Raw genomic sequence first — 16,092 nt, 5'->3', positions numbered from 1 at the left:
CTTTCAGTCAAAACCCTGTGACCATCTCCTGTTCTGATATGAGAAGAATGGAAGCTCTTGGGGGTGTTTCTCTGGCAGTTGAATTAAATGATGAAGCTTCCTCTTCATCTCTCTCGGTTGACACAAAATATTTTCTTCTAGAGTTCCTGCCTCTTGGAGTCCTGCTTTTAATCTTGGGTTCACTCAGCACCAGTCAGGGCCATAAAACGAATGTTCGAAACATACGCTGATTCTTGGGAAGGTGATGTCTCAGATGATGAAGAAATATGCCCGCACCATCCTCCCTTTCAATGCTCTGCTCCACATGCAGGAAGCAGCAAAAGAAAGGGCCCACGTGAGCACGCGGTGGGAAAGCCAAACCTCTGTGTCTTTAATAATCCCGAAACAGATGCTGTTGAATGGACTGCTCTAAGTGCTGTGTTTATTTTAGGGAAATTTTTCCAAAGGAAGCCTTCGTATGTGGGGCCATGAAAAGCCTTTTATAAGAGGATATTAATTATATGCTGAAAGTTAAAAGTATCATTGAGCCAGAGTAGCTGGGTAAAATACCAATATACCATCTCACAGATCTACTAATTTAGGCTAGTCCTGATCCTAGATTTCCAGCTGAGAACTGGAATTATTTAGCAATTATTTAGCTGAGCATAAATATTTAGAGACAGTTTTTGCTAACAAATCTTGCCTCTAGGAGCCAGGTCCATAACAATATTCTTGGCAGTAGCTTTCCACACATAAATCAGGCATCTAACTTCACACCTTCTCTATTTCATTTTTACTATTGTGTGCGGTATCATTGCTCTTTTCCACTCCTCGTCTCTTTCTGCACCACCCTGTGGAACGGAAGCCTGGCCGACCTCATGGAGCCTGAACTGAGAATCCGGAAAAGTGCTCAAGGAAAGCAGGTTGTGTTTTTTTGAGTGTTTCACTACGGGTTTGTAAAGTTGATGAGAGTTTGAGATTTTCAAATTCTGGGGTCTTACTTTCACAAAATGTGCTTGCTGTTAAATGTTCTCTTTTTTTTTTAATTGAAGTATAATTAGTTTACAGTGCTGTGTTAGTTTCTGGTGTACAGCAGAGTGATTTGGTAACATGTATATTATATATATGACTGAATATGTGTATCTGTGTGTGTGTTAGTCGCTCAGTCGTGTCTGACTCTTTGTGATCCATGGACTGTAGCCCACCAGGCTCCTCTGGCCTTGGAATTGTCCTATTGTATATACAGTAGTGTGTATCTGTTAATCGCAAACTCCTAATTTATCTTTTTCCCTTGCTTTGTATCTGTGCCCACAGGGGCACAAGTGTACACCCTTGATCTTGACCTGAAAGGCTATGGAAAATACTGCGATATTTCTGCACCTTCAAGACATGCCTATTTCAAACAGCCCACCAGTTGTGATGCTGAAATCGAGTGTTCAAGCTACCATGCGCCCTTTGGTGGACGGGGCAGACTCTCCCGTCCCTTGTGCATTGTAAGCCCTGAAAGTGAAAGTCACTCAGTCGTGTTCGACTCTTTGTGACCCCATGGACTACACAGTCCATGGAATTCTCCAGGCCAGAACACTGCAGTGGGGAGCCTTTCCCTTCTCCAGGGGATCTTCCCAACCCAGGGATCGAACCCAGGTCTCCTGTATTGCAGGCGGATTCTTTATCAACTGAGCTATCAGGGGAGCCCTAATGGTTTCCTGTTAACTTGTATCCTTTGAGAATGTATAGCCGGTTAGGAAAGTTCACAGATTTTCCAACTCTCTGCTAGGATTTCCTGGGAGCTTCAGTGACAGCAGAGAGACTCCAGCTGAGTTCTCTATGCACGGTAAATAAATCATGTGAACAACAGTCCCCAATTTCACATTAATTGTTTGGAAATCTCCACAACATCAAACATTTTGTTAAAAGTCTGGAAAAAAATAAGTGTAGCTCTTTTGTTGCCGTCGACATTGTTTTGCTTCAGAGTGATTTGTTCTAAATACAGCTTAACAGGCAGATGACTGGTGTGTGACTAGAGTATCTTTCCTGAGATGAAAAAGCAATACAAATGCTCCCCAGAAGGACGCCAAGCAGGCGGAGAGCGGCACGGGGGCCGTGCAGGGGCTGCGCCCGGGACATCCTCATCGCAAACTGGATTGACAGGGAGGGCCGGTTCCTGCCCCAAGACGCGTGCCTCTGAAACGCTGAAAGGGACTCACATGCTTTGGGGACCAGATCTGGGAATTGGCTATATGTGAGAGTTTCAAACTGTTCACGCATTGAGAGAATAAGGCCATGAGATGCAAATGTTGCAAGAATAAAGGGGGAGAAGGTAAGGCGCGAATGTCATCATCACGGAGAAATGGAGGCAGAACCTGGAGGCGCCCCTGGGACCGGAGGCAGGAAGACCGCCCGCCCGTTCCTGGGTCGGGTGACTCACATTCATCCCTCTTTTCCACAGGTGACTTCCGGCGTCTGAACAGAAATGGAAGGTGGGGATTCCTTCAGAATTCAGTGGGACATGGTACAAAATCTATATAGGTGCTTGTTGGTCAAGGTCTTTCTCACTCATGAAAAAAAAAGTACCAGACTGAAAAGAGAAGTAAAAGCCAAGCTCTAAGCTGTATTCATCTGCAAGAGGAGTCACCTTAAAGGTGAAAAATGAAGGGCTTTGTTTTGTTTTTAATGTGAGAGCTGTTTGGTTCCTGTAAATGCAAGACGCCACTGTCTCTGTAACCTCAAAGGCTTGAATAGTATGAAGATAAAGCACCGACCTTCATTCCACAAAACTCACCCCAGAAGTCTGGTCAAATTTCTTTAGTGCTCTCCGCTGTGAACTGTTCATTTCAGACTCTGCCTTGCAGGTAAGGTTATGGTGAATTTCAAACCGTTTTTATGTTTTCAAAGAGTTCAGAATCTCTGCTTTAAAGTGTTGCTATCCCGTCAGCTGTGTTCTCCACCATGTAAATAATCATTTTCTGATGAACCCCCTTCTGAGCTATGGGTGTGTTCATTAAGTTACTGATTTTCAAAGTTGCATCCTTGGACATACTTTTTTAACTTTTGTTTTTGGCTACATCACTGGGCATGTGATCCCCCCACCAAGGATTGAACCCATGGCCCCTGCAGTGGAGGCACAGAGTCTTAGCCGCTGGCCCACCAGGGTAAGTCCTGCCTTAGACACCTTTCACACAAGGACTTCTGGCTAGCCCCACTCAGACAAACACAGTGACTAAAAACCACAAAAGCAATTTTTATGGCCAAGCTGAGGGCAGAAACAGCAGCCTGGAATCTTGCAATGGTGCTTGCAAAGTAGAACTGAACTATTTGCGTAGTAGACTGGTGTTAATGAAGCTTAAACTTGGGGCATCAGGACCAAAGAAATCTATCTTGCTGACTCTTCTCAACAGAAAACAAGAGCTTGTTCATACAGTGAATGACGTCAGGTTACGGGGTTTGCGCCTGAAGTATTAGCTCCTATGTTTTCCCTTTCTCCCCACCCTGCATATCAGCCTGTGCTGCACAGCAGGTCCTTATTGTTTATTTTGTATACAGCAGTGTGTATATTTTTATCCCAGACTCCCGATTTATCCCACCCCGGCCCCTCCCCCTTTGGTGACCATAAGTCCGTTTTCTGTGTCACTGAGTCTGTTTCTGCTTTGCAAATAAGTTCGTTTGTATCATTGTTTAAGATTTCACCTATCAGCATTATCATATGATATTTTTCTCTGACTTGCTTCACCCAGTATGACAATCTCTAGGTCCTTCTGTTTTGCTGCAAATGGCATTATTTCACCCTTTTTTATGACTGAGTAACATTCCATTGGTGCTTCCCTGGTGGCTCAGTGGGAAGAATTCCCCTGCCATTTTAGGAGACATAGGTTCAATCCCTGGGTTGGAAAGATCTGGAAGAGGAAATGGCAACCCATTCAAGTATTTTTGCCTGGGAAAATCCAATGGACAGGACTCTGGTGGACTACAGACTACAGTGTCACAAAAGAGTCACGTGACTTAGTGACTGAACAGCAGCAACAACAGTATTCCATTGTGTGTGTATCACATCCTTCTCCCTTCATCTCCTGATGGCCATGTGGGTTGCTTCCATGTCTTGGCTGTTGTGCAAAGTGCTGCAACATACATTGGGGTGCATGTACCTTTTTGAGTTTGAATATAGTCTCCCCAGATATAGGACCAAGGGGCTCCTTTTGTGCACTCTGTACATGGGCCTTCTGGACTGCCATGCCACACGGAAAAGAGGAAGTACCCAGTTCTTAAATGAGAGTTCTGCGCCTGGTTGGATCTGAGTTGGTCCTTGAGTTGCCCAAGCTTCACCTCCTGTGGAGTGACAAAGCCACCCCCGCTACCTCCAAGGGCACGTCGGAATATTGAATGAGAGAGGGCACGTAGCATAATCCATAAAATGCCCAGCTCACAATAAGCTTGCAATGATGCTTACTATTGGTGCCAGTATTCTTAAAATATGCTTGACCCTGTTTCTGGGATAGCCACATGACCAAGCAGAGAACAACAAGGCGAAGCTCTCTGGCCTCAAAGGCCTTTTCAGTAAACTGTTGACCCTCATTTTCCCCTGTGGCTTCATAAACATCTGTGTTTCCCTCAAGGTTCAAATGTTCTCCGTGCAGCTGACCCCGAAGTGAGACAGGTTCCTATCCTGGAATTCTTTAGGGTTTTGTTTTGTTTTGTTTTGTTTTAACTGGAAGCTAAAAATGAAAGGCTCAGATATTCCAGTGATCCCTGGAAGAGCAAAGCACAAACAGTAATACTAATTAGTAGCTACCAGAGCTGTTCGGCATGGCAATAAGCTGTAAATTTATGGTTTTGTTAAGAGTCAGGATACATTTGAAATCTTTTATATAATATTAGATATGAAAATACACACCATCTGGACCTCTTGCTGGTAGCCTTGAAATGTCTACATCTCACAGGAATCAAACCCATTTTACCTGCTAGGGAATAAAACACCTGTTTCACATATTACTTCACACTGGGTGATGAACATTTCCACCATCTCCAGCCAGAAAGGAAAAAATGAAACTGTGGCTTCACATGGTTTAGTAGATTTTAAAAAGCTAGCAGGGTTGGGGGCTGTTTCATTATCTGGTTGGAAGAAGGCTCTGCAAATTGCCCCTGTATTAGTAGGGGTTATTATTAGTTCCCCTAATAATTTGGGGGAGCCCTCAGAAGCCCTGCTTAGTGTTGATAAAAATGCATTTCCTTCTCATTATAAATCTGTTTACAAAAACACTTAGTGAAATGAGCCAACTGCAACTTGGCTGCTGGCTATATCTTGTAATGGATGGTCCCAAAGTGGGTGGAAGGCTGTAATTCACTGGAGGAACTCTGTTGATGACATAAATGTGGAGCGGTTTATGAATAGCCCTGGAATCTTGAGCGAGAATCAGGACTTGCCTTCTTTTCTAGGACATCTGCTGTCAGTCTATAGATCTCCTTATACAGACTTTAAAAAAAAAAGGTTCCTTAGCAGATCTTTCCTTTTCACTTTCCATAAATCCTTTTGTTCTTCAGCTCAAATCCAACTGCCCCAATAGGGAATTAGGTTGTATTTTTTTTTAACATACTCATCATACCATTATCTCTCTTAAAAATATCACAGTGATTCCTTTATATCTCCAACTATCCAGTCACTGTTAATGCTTGCAATTCTTGCATTATCTTTTAAAGTTATTTGTTTGATTCAGAACGAAACACGATCTGAACGTTTCTATTCCCTTCAAATAGGATGCCTATTTGTTTTACAGATGTCCCCATAGTCTGAATTTTGTTGATTGCATCCCTGTGGTGCCTTTTAACAGGTTCTCATGTCCTCTGTATTTTCTCGGTTATTAATGTATAGTGTGTACCATATATTCTGTATTTGGAGGCAATCCAGCTCAACTTTGATTTCTTTGGCGTGCGTGCTTCACTGGGGGGATTTCTCCTTTTGTAAGGAAGTATGTCTTGTCTGGTTGTCTCTGTTTGCTGTTTGCATCATGTCAGCAGTTGTTCAGGGACAATATCAAGGTTCATTTGCTCATTCCTGGAAAAATATTGCTAAACTAACCCTTTCACACCTTTCTCATGTATTAGCTGTAAAATGTCTATTTAGAAAAAAAATCTCTTGATCTGCTACTGGTTACTCAGTGATACAGTTTGGATAAAATACTTGATTTTTCTTCCTTTACCTATCAGTTTTCAAAGTAGTACATTGCTTTTCTAATATGGTTCAATAGTTATCTATTTGCTTTTCTTAAATATCAGTATAAACTCACAGATTTAAACATATTTGAGATATTTCAATCAGCTGGTGTGCTACACATTTTGAAAAAATATATATTTTTTTCCCCAAAGAAGAGACCATCTCTGGTGATTTTTGGTATTTCCTTTGCTATTTGTTATAAGACGTTCCAGATTCATTTTGTACATTTTGTATCTCTGACTTGGAATCAGCCATTTTTTTTGAGGTGCCCAGGTTCCTTTCAGTGGGAAATGATATTTGGATACCAGAACCTGAAGAGTAGCACTGATCATTGTAACTGGATCAGTGTTTCTAGGTCCTTTCAGTGGACAGAGCTATATGGAGAGATATATGCCATTATATGGCAGATATATGGAGAGATATAGCAGCCATTATATGGCTGCTATATGGAGAGATATAACTAATGGGAGATATATGCCATTAGTTCATGGAAATGTTTCCAATTCAAATTCAGGACCACAGAATTTTAACTTTTCAATCTTCAATCCGTATTTGATTTAAGAATCTACCAGAAATGACAGAGTTGGAATATCCTATGCTTATCCAGTCTACTCAGTGCAGGATAGCAATACCAGCAGAACCAACAATAGCAATAATGGGATTATTGAAAATAATTAATGATTTTTAACTTATTTTTGTACATACAATATATCCCATTTAGTTCAGTTCAGTTCAGTCACTCAGTCGTGTCTGACTCTTGGCGACCCCATGAATCACAGCATGCCAGGCCTCCCTGTCCGTCACCAACTCCCGGAATTCACTCAGACTCATGTCCATCGAGTCACTGATGCCATCCAGCCATCTCATCCTCTGTCGTCCCCTTCTCCTCCTGCCCCCAATCCCTCCCAGCATCAGAGTCTTTTCCAATGAGTCAACTCTTCGCATGAGGTGGCCAAAGTACTGGAGTTTCAGCTTTAGCATCATTCCTTCCAAAGAAATCCTAGGGCTGATCTCCTTCAGAATGGACTGGTTGGATCTCCTTGCAGTCCAGGGGACTCTCAAGAGTCTTCTCCAACACCACAGTTCAAAAGCATCAATTCTTCAGCCCATTAGACTTGTCAAATTACAGTGTTTTAATATCACTTCAAATTATTTTTCTTTCTTTTTATGCCACCAACTGGATATATGTTAAGTATATTTGCTTCATTTTATTTCTCTTTCTAAAAGTATTTTATAACATTTATTTTTGTTTTATAATCTTATAAAATATTTACATGGTGACAAAGCCAAATCTACAAATGTAGCGAATTCAGTAAAATCTAGTATCTATCCCTGTCCTTCTCTCTTTTCATAATCCAAAGGTAATAGCTTTTTTAAAAATTACTTTCCCATTTAATTTAAAAATTAAATTATGGTTTAAAACTTTGAGCTGTGTGTTTACTAAATATAAGTTTATTAAGTAGCTATACTTCTACCAGTGGTCATGTATGGATGTGAGAGTTTGACTATAAAGAAGGCTGAGCACCGAAGAATTGATGCTTTTGAACTGTGGTGTTGGAAAAGACTCTTGAGAGTCCCTTGGACTGCAAGGAGATCCAACCAGTCCATCTTAAAGGAGATCAGTCCTGAGTGTTCATTGGAAGGACTGATGATGAGGCTGAAACTCCAATACTTTGGGCAACTGATGCAAAGAGTTGACTCGTTGGAAAAGACCCTGATGCTGGGAGGGATTGGGGGCAGGAGGAGAAGGGGATGACAGAGGATGAGATGGTTGGATGGCATCACTGACTCAATGGACATGTGTTTGTGTGGACTCCAGGAGTTGGTGATGGACAGGGAGGCCTGGCATGCTGTGGTTCATGGGGTCGCAAAGAGTCAGATACAACTGAGTGACTGAACTGAACTGAACTGAACTGATACTTCTACCTTGGAGAAGGAAATGGCAACCCACTCCAGTATTCTTATCTGGGGAATCCCATGGACAGAGGAGCCTGGCAGGCTGCAGTCAAAGAATTGGCCAAGACTGCACACACACACACACACACACACAAGCTGTTAAACACACAGAATAGAGCCACCAACTTATAAAAATGGCCACACTCCTTTTGCTGTTGATGTTTGACAAAGTTGTTTCTATCTTTTACTTTGATTTAAGACGGTTTGCATCTTGTTAATCTTTAGAAAGAATTAGCATTTTTTTTGTTTATCCATTCTGAAATGTTCTTCATTGAAAAAAAAATAATGCGTCAGATTTATATCTTCAGCATACTATCCTTTATGGCAGTGGTACTCAAAGTATGCTCTGTAGACACTGCCAGTCCACAAATGATTTCCCTCCACAGTGAGAAAGGCACACAAATAGGGATAAACACAGCTAAACTCCTATAGTCATTTGACGCTGTGATGATACCAAGCGTGTGACCAGTGGACTTCTGCAGAGGTTTTGATACATGATAGATTATGAATGTCATTATTATAAATAAAAATGATAAGGATTCCAAATCCATTATTGTATAATGGATTAGAAATACGGTCTTTCACCACAGATGATTTAAGAGGCACTGCCCTATGGCTCTGTTTTGTCTTCTGCTTTTATCCTGAGTCAATAGTTCTGCATCCTGTGTGCTTTCAGAGTCTGCTTTCATTTGATTTAATCTTCTAATGAAATTTTCCTTATTGGTTTGGTTCAGTACTTCCCAAAGTGGGCCTTGGTGTAGAGTTATATAGGTTTCTTGACGTCTTTCCTGCAGAACTTCTCAGGGCCTTTAAATGCTAACACATCTTACCAGTCTCTCAGAGAGCAGAGTAGTTTTGCTTGGAGGCCTTTTCTGTAAAATGCTTTATGTTACTAGGTTTGCAGATGGGAACCGTAGGAAAATCCTGGTGTGGGCTCATAATTTCATTTCTACAAAAGTGGCATTGTGGGAAAACGTCAACATTTTACAATTCTGTCAAATCATCAGGACTGGGTGAAAATGAACAAGCAGAAACTATTCCAAGCCTTTAGATCACCAGGTATGTCTTATCCTCTAAAAGTAGCTTCCACTCCATGCCTTTAAAATATCTGGCTACTTACTTGATATTTGAAAAATCATGTAGGACAAAGCTCCTATAAACACTGTAATACTATGTGTTCTTCACAACAAATATGTGGAACAGTCTGTTCTGAGGTTTGGTAACTTTTGTTTTGTGGAAGTTCTTCCATGGATGACTCTAAATCTTGTCAACTTCAGTCTAGACTCAGTCACACTTGAAATTCCCTTCTCTGTGTTTCTAAAGTTCCTCAAATTTCATGTTCCACTTTTAGCTCTTTCAAAGCTAGACCTCTATGCATTCAACCTTTGTTTTCCAATAGCATAATGCTAACACTCACACAGTGTAGACATAAAGAGCCTGGGTTTTGGAAGTGATCACACCTGGTCACAGGTGGGGAATGGGTAAGATGTCTGAGGAAGCACCGAGAGCTTGAAGCAGATTTGCTTCTGGTGAACTGAACATGATGTGATCTGCCCCCTAATTCCTACCTCTTTATTTCTATTTCCCTTTATGTTCTATTCTCAAGAAGAATTCTAGAGGCCAGACTTCACTTCTCAGTAAATTTTTCCAGTTAGCATCTATTTTTCTTCTTCCTCATTACCAAAAACATAATTCACTGCAAAAACTTTAGTACATATAGGCTAGTAATATTAAAAGAAGAAATCTCTGTACTATCACCTGATATAAACAATATAAAAATTCTTATGCTCCTCCTTTGGTGTTTGTTTTAAGAATACATATAGTAAACATGTTATATATGTATTACACTCGTTCCATTTCTCAGTCACGTCCCACTCTTTGTGACCCTATGGAATGTAGCACACTAGGCTACCCTGTCCTTTACCAACTCCTGGAATTTGTTCAAACTCATGTCCATTGCACTCTAGTGTTCTTGCCTGGAGAATCCCAGGGACGGCGGAGCCTGGTGGGCTGCCATCTATGGGGTCACACAGAGTCGGTCACGACTGAAGCAACTTAGCAGCAGCAGCAGCAGCATGTTCACTGAGTCGGTGATGCCATCCAACCATCTCATCCTCTGTCATCCTCTTCTCCTCCTGTCTTCAGTCTTTCCCAGCATCAGGGTCTTTTCCAATGAGTCAGCTCTTCACATCAGGTGGCCAAAGTATTGGAGTTTCAGCTTCAGCATTAGTCCTTCCAATGAATATTCAGGACTCATTTCCTTTAGGATGGACTGGTTGGATCTCCTTGCAGTCCAAGGGACTCTCAAGAGTTTTCTCCAACACCACAGTTCAAAAGCATCAATTCTTCGGTGCTCAGCCTTCTTCACAGTCCAACTCTCACATCGTACCTGACTACTGGAAAAACCATAGCTTTGACTAGATGGACTTTTGTCGACAAAGTAATGTCTCTGCTTTCAAATACACTGTCTAAGTTGGTCATAGCTTTTCTTCCAAGGAGCAAGCGTCTTTTAATTTCATGGCTGCAGTCACCATCTGCAATGATTTTGAAGCCCCCTAAAATAAAGTCTGTCACTGTTTCCATTGTTTCCCCATCTATTTGCCATGAAGTGATGGAACCGGATGCCATGATCTTAGCTTTTAGAATGCTGAGTTTTAAGCCAACATTTTCACTCTCCTCTTTCACTTTCATCAAGAGGCTCTTTAGTTGTTCACTTTCTACCATAAGGGTGGTGTCTTCTGTGTATCTGAGGTTATTGATATTTCTCCTGGCAATCTTGATTCCAGCTTGTGCTTCATCCAGCTCCGTATTGCATCGAGGCACCAATATATGACAATTTACATTCTATGACATGTATAATATTGATTTATATATTGAAAATATCTATTCTTATAATTGCATTTCAGTTTATGAGAGCATTTCCCATGAATTCACCTGCATATTAATCTCAAACTCAGAGTCTGTTTCCTGGGTTACTTGAGTGTTACTTGCATTTCCTTTTATGGGATATTTTTTTATTGTATTTTTTGCCCATTTTGTATTACTTGGGTTATTGTACTTTTTCTATTGATTTGTATACATAATATCATTAAATTCTTTTTAAATTTTATTTCATTTATCTTTTTTAAATTTGTGACTTGTCCTTTCCTTAGCTTTATGGTAACTGTTGATTAGCAGGTGATCTTATTTTTACGGTATTTTGATTTGTCAATCATAGTTAATGCTTTTGTTTTATTTAAGAAAGACTTCCATAATTTGAGTTCAGAAATATATTGTCCACATTTACTTTAAAAATGTTATACTTTGTTTTTCATATACACCTTTAATCTTTATAGAATTTATCTTTGTAAGGAGTGTTAGATCAGATCAGATCAGATCAGATCAGATGAGTTGCTCAGTCGTGTCCGACTCTTTGCGACCCCATGAATCGAAGCACGCCAGGCCTCCCTGTCCATCACCAACTCCTGGAGTTCACTCAGACTCATGTCCATCGAGTCAGTGATGCCATCCAGCCATCTCATCCTCTGTCATCCCCTTCTCCTCTTGCCCCCAATCCCTCCAAGAATCAGAGCGTTTTCCAATGAGTCAACTCTTCGCATGAGGTGGCCAAAGTACTGGAGTTTCAGCTTTAGTATCATTCCTTCCAAAGAAATCACAGGGCTGATCTCCTTCAGAATGGACTGGTGGGATCTCCTTGCAGTCCAAGGGACTCTCAAGAGTCTTCTCCAACACCACAGTTCAAAAGCATCAATTCTTCAGCGTTCAGCCTTCTTCACAGTCCAACTCTCACATCCATACATGACCACAGGAAAAACCATAGCCTTGACTAGACGGACGTTTGTTGGCAAAGTAATGTCTCTGCTTTTGATTTCACTTATTTCTGAAATGATCTTAAATCTATAAATCTTGCAAAACAGTCTTATTTTTATTAATGTGTAATTTTAAGGAGTTTTTCTTATATCAAAACCACATCCTTATTGAAAATAACAATTTTTCTTCTTTCTCTCTGGCTCTTATATCTTCTAACTCTTTTTCTTGTTTTATTTCATTCACTTGGAATTCAAATTCAATCTTGAATAAAATTAGTGGTTAGTGAGCATTCTTGTCTTGTTCCTACTTAAAAGAATAGCCTCCTCATTTAATAAGATATTTGTTTTACATTTTTGGTGACAGCCTTTAATGGGCTAAGGGAATTTTCCCCCCTAGTTTCCTAAGGAAGCTTTTTTTTTTCATTATTATTGGATGCTGAAATTTTTCAGCTGGCTGTTTTGCATATGTCAAGACTATATTTTTTTTCTTTAACCTTTTAGTGGCATAACTGATAATTATAGATTTCTCTAATGTTTCACTGTCCTTGTATAAATGTACTAAATTCAACTTGATCATGATATATTATCTTTTTTATATGCTTCTTAAAACATTTTGCCCATACATCATTTTAAAAGCTTTTATCTATGTTCACATGTTAAAATGACTTCTGTTGTACTCGCCTTTGTCTGGCTTTGATAGTAAAAGTTTTACTAGACACATAAATTGAATTGGAGCCTATTTGTTCTTTTTCCTATATTGTGGAGAGTATGGGGGTAAGTTTGGAATTATTGTTCGTTTGAAAGTTTCATAGACTCATTTTAAAATTTTTTTGGAGATTGGTGTTTTCTTTGTAGAAATATGTTAAACTATTGGTAAATTTCTTTATTGAGTTATGTGGATTTTCTAATTCTTGAGAAATTTTTACTCTATTGCTAGTATGAGGTGATTCTTTGTTTTAAAATATGTGATTCCTAAGATTGAAATATTCCACAAATGTCCTAAATCACAAATGCATTAATCGTGCATTCCAATAATCAAGCTTACTAATTTTTTGACTTTTTAGAAGTGGTATATTGAAACATCCCACTATGACCATGGACATGTAATTTTCTCCCTGATTTCTGTCATCTACGGATTTATTTCTTTAGAGTTATTTTAGTGATGCAAAGACATTTTAATTTTTATGTCTTCCTGGAAAAATTGAACTTTTTAGTTCAATATTAAATGTGTGGCATGCCCACATTTAATGACTCTAGTGCCCTTTGTGATAGGCAGCATGCTAAAATATCCTCCAAGGCTTCGTCCCCAACTTGTACATAAGCTATATGATTATAGGACTAAAATCTGATGGCTTTTACCCCATGGTTATGTTATGACACAACTGATTTTAAGAAAGGGAGATGATCTGGAGGGTCTAAGCTAATCACACAAGTGTTTTGAGAGCAGAGCTGTTTCTCTGGCTGGGAATGGCAGAAGTCAGAGAGACTTGAAACATAAGAGAGATCTGACACAAGAGACATTTTCTGTTCCTGAAATGAGTGGTACCACAGGGCAAGGATCGAGAGCAGCCTGACAAAGATGAAAAAGATCCCTGGTTAACAGCTTGCAAGACAGCAGAGACCTCAATCTTAGAGCAACAAGGAAATAATTTCTTCCAGCAACCAGAAAGGGCTTGCAGCAAATCTCCCCCTGGTCAAGACTCCAGATGGGGGTGCAGATTGCCAATACCTTGATATCAGCTAATGATGTCCTAAACATAGATCCTAGCCATGCTGTGCCAGACTTCTGACCACAGAAAGCTGTGAAATGATAAACTGGTATCTTTTGCAGCTACAATCTGTGACCATTTGTTATGCAGAAATAAGAGAATTAATACACTCTCTCTATCCTTAAGCACTTTTTTTTGGTCTTAACGTGTATTTTGTTACTTACTAATATAGTTATGCCTTTTGTTAGTATTCCAGGTGTATGTTTTCCATCTCCTTATTTTCAGGCTTTCTGTTTTCTTATATTTGGGGCATTATTTTGTAAGTAGCATATGCTAAATTTTAAAAATCCAAACTGAAAATCTATGTCTTTTAATTTAAGAATTTGTCCAAATACATTTATTGTAATTACTAATGTCTTTGAGTTTGGAACTACCGTGTTCTTTTCTATGATTTTTTTAATGTTTTTTTGCACTTTATTATCTTTAAATAAATGATTTAGCATTTGCTTTTTATTTCTTTTTTTTCTTACTATTTCCTCTTGTATTGTTCAGAAGTTATACACTCTAATTCTACTCTTATAGTGGTTAATTTTGAAATTTTGCTATGCATATTTATTAAAATATGGGAATTATCATGAATTTGCATGTCATTCTTATACATAAAACCACAGAATCTTTCCTAGAGTATTACCATTTAGTAAATGTGTAACCAAAGTAAGAAATTTCCCACGGACTCTTTGCCTACTCACTTCACTTCTGAAAACAGACAGAGGGAGGGCTTCCTACCCTCCCACCTTTGCTCTGTCCGTGCTGATGTGTCTATGCAGCAGAGCTCAGATTCCAGAACTCTTGCTTGCTGTGTGCCACTGGGAAAGTTACTTACTCTTCTGAGCCTTACTTTGCTCATCTACCAAATGGGGTGGGGGGTAGTGAGAACTGGCTCACAAGGGTTTTGTGAGGAGGAAGTATGATAATACATGTATAGCACTTAGATAAATGGAGAAGGCAATGGCACCCCACTCCAGTACTCTTGCCTGGAGAATCCCATGGACGGAGGAGCCTGGTGGGCTACAGTCCACGGGGTCGCAAAGAGTCGGACATGACTGAGCGACTTCGCTTTCTTTCACTTTCGCATTTAATAGTCATTTTTATTCTGTATTGGTTTTCTTTTTTGCATCATAACTTCTTTTGCTTGTATAGCTTCTCTCCTCTAAGGGTGTGTTATGCCTATGTGTGTCTGTGTTCACATCGTATTCCATTTTCTCTCACTAAATTATATCCCCTGATTAGACAGTCTATTAAAGGCCTTTCTGTATAGGATTTCAAGTGTGAAGGCTCTGTCAAGTGGAGAGTGGTCCCTAAGGAGTGCCACTCTTTGGGTCCTCATAATACTTTTGAATATAATGTGTTGTGGAGTGAATGAGCAGCATAAACCTGAGGAAACCTGACCCTAACCCTAAGGGAAGCATTATCATGATTCAGAGCTAAGAAGGATGAGGCAACTTCGGGAGGTTTATGTAAATTGGATACAATACAAATTTTAACATGTGTATTTGGATTTAAATAAAAGCGAAGTGGAAATCTTTGTTCCAAAATAGGCTTTCGGAGAAGGTTCATGAGATTTTTTGGTAGCTTTCTAAATCTGACCATAAATGCTTATACCTTTTAATTTAGTGGACTTGAAATTATTGGCTTCCAAGTAGCATGTTGTAAGAAGGTTATTTCTGGACCTTCTCCACATGTAACATATAAAATTAGCATCCTTCTTTGGCAAGTGAAACTCTTCATCTCAAAGCTCTAAGCTAACCCAACTCATCAGACTGTTACAAGCAAAGACTAATTAAATGTTCTGCTTTCAGTTTAAACTCATTATTGGCAGAGATACCTAGAGGTCAGATTTAAGCAGCATGAGTCAAATAAATGATCAGCAGCATTACAATTTCATCAGAAAGTATAATTAATGCTAAAAAAAAAGAATTACTGCTTTATAATCACATTAAAGCTACAATGTAATTTTAATTGTTGATCCTCAAAGCTTCAACCTATGTGTAAAATGAAGGAAGTCTGCTTAAAGGTTGTCTCAGACCCTCACATTTCTTTCTTTTCTGAGGTTGAGCAGCTGCAGTGAAAATAGCCAAAACGTCTGCCTTTCTCAAGAACAACAAAAAACCTTCCCACTGTTGCCAAGATGGCTAGAACCCATGCAGTGGAGAAGCTGATGCTGTTAAAAAGCACGCAAGACATCACTCATGACAGCGTAAAAGACGTGTCCGAGGCCTCTGCTGCCAGGGGCAGGCAGGAGAGCTCTTTGAAGACTGAAAGACATATAGAAAACCTTGTTTTTTTTCATTTTTTAAGGAACTGGGAAGGTTACAGGCTTGAAAATGTTGAATGTGGGACTAGACGAACCATGTAACAAAGTTTCACTGTATAT

Source organism: Bos indicus, chromosome 1, assembly GCF_029378745.1.
Source record: "Bos indicus isolate NIAB-ARS_2022 breed Sahiwal x Tharparkar chromosome 1, NIAB-ARS_B.indTharparkar_mat_pri_1.0, whole genome shotgun sequence".
Lineage (NCBI taxonomy): Eukaryota > Metazoa > Chordata > Mammalia > Artiodactyla > Bovidae > Bos > Bos indicus.
Note: the sequence above shows the minus strand (reverse complement) of the source record.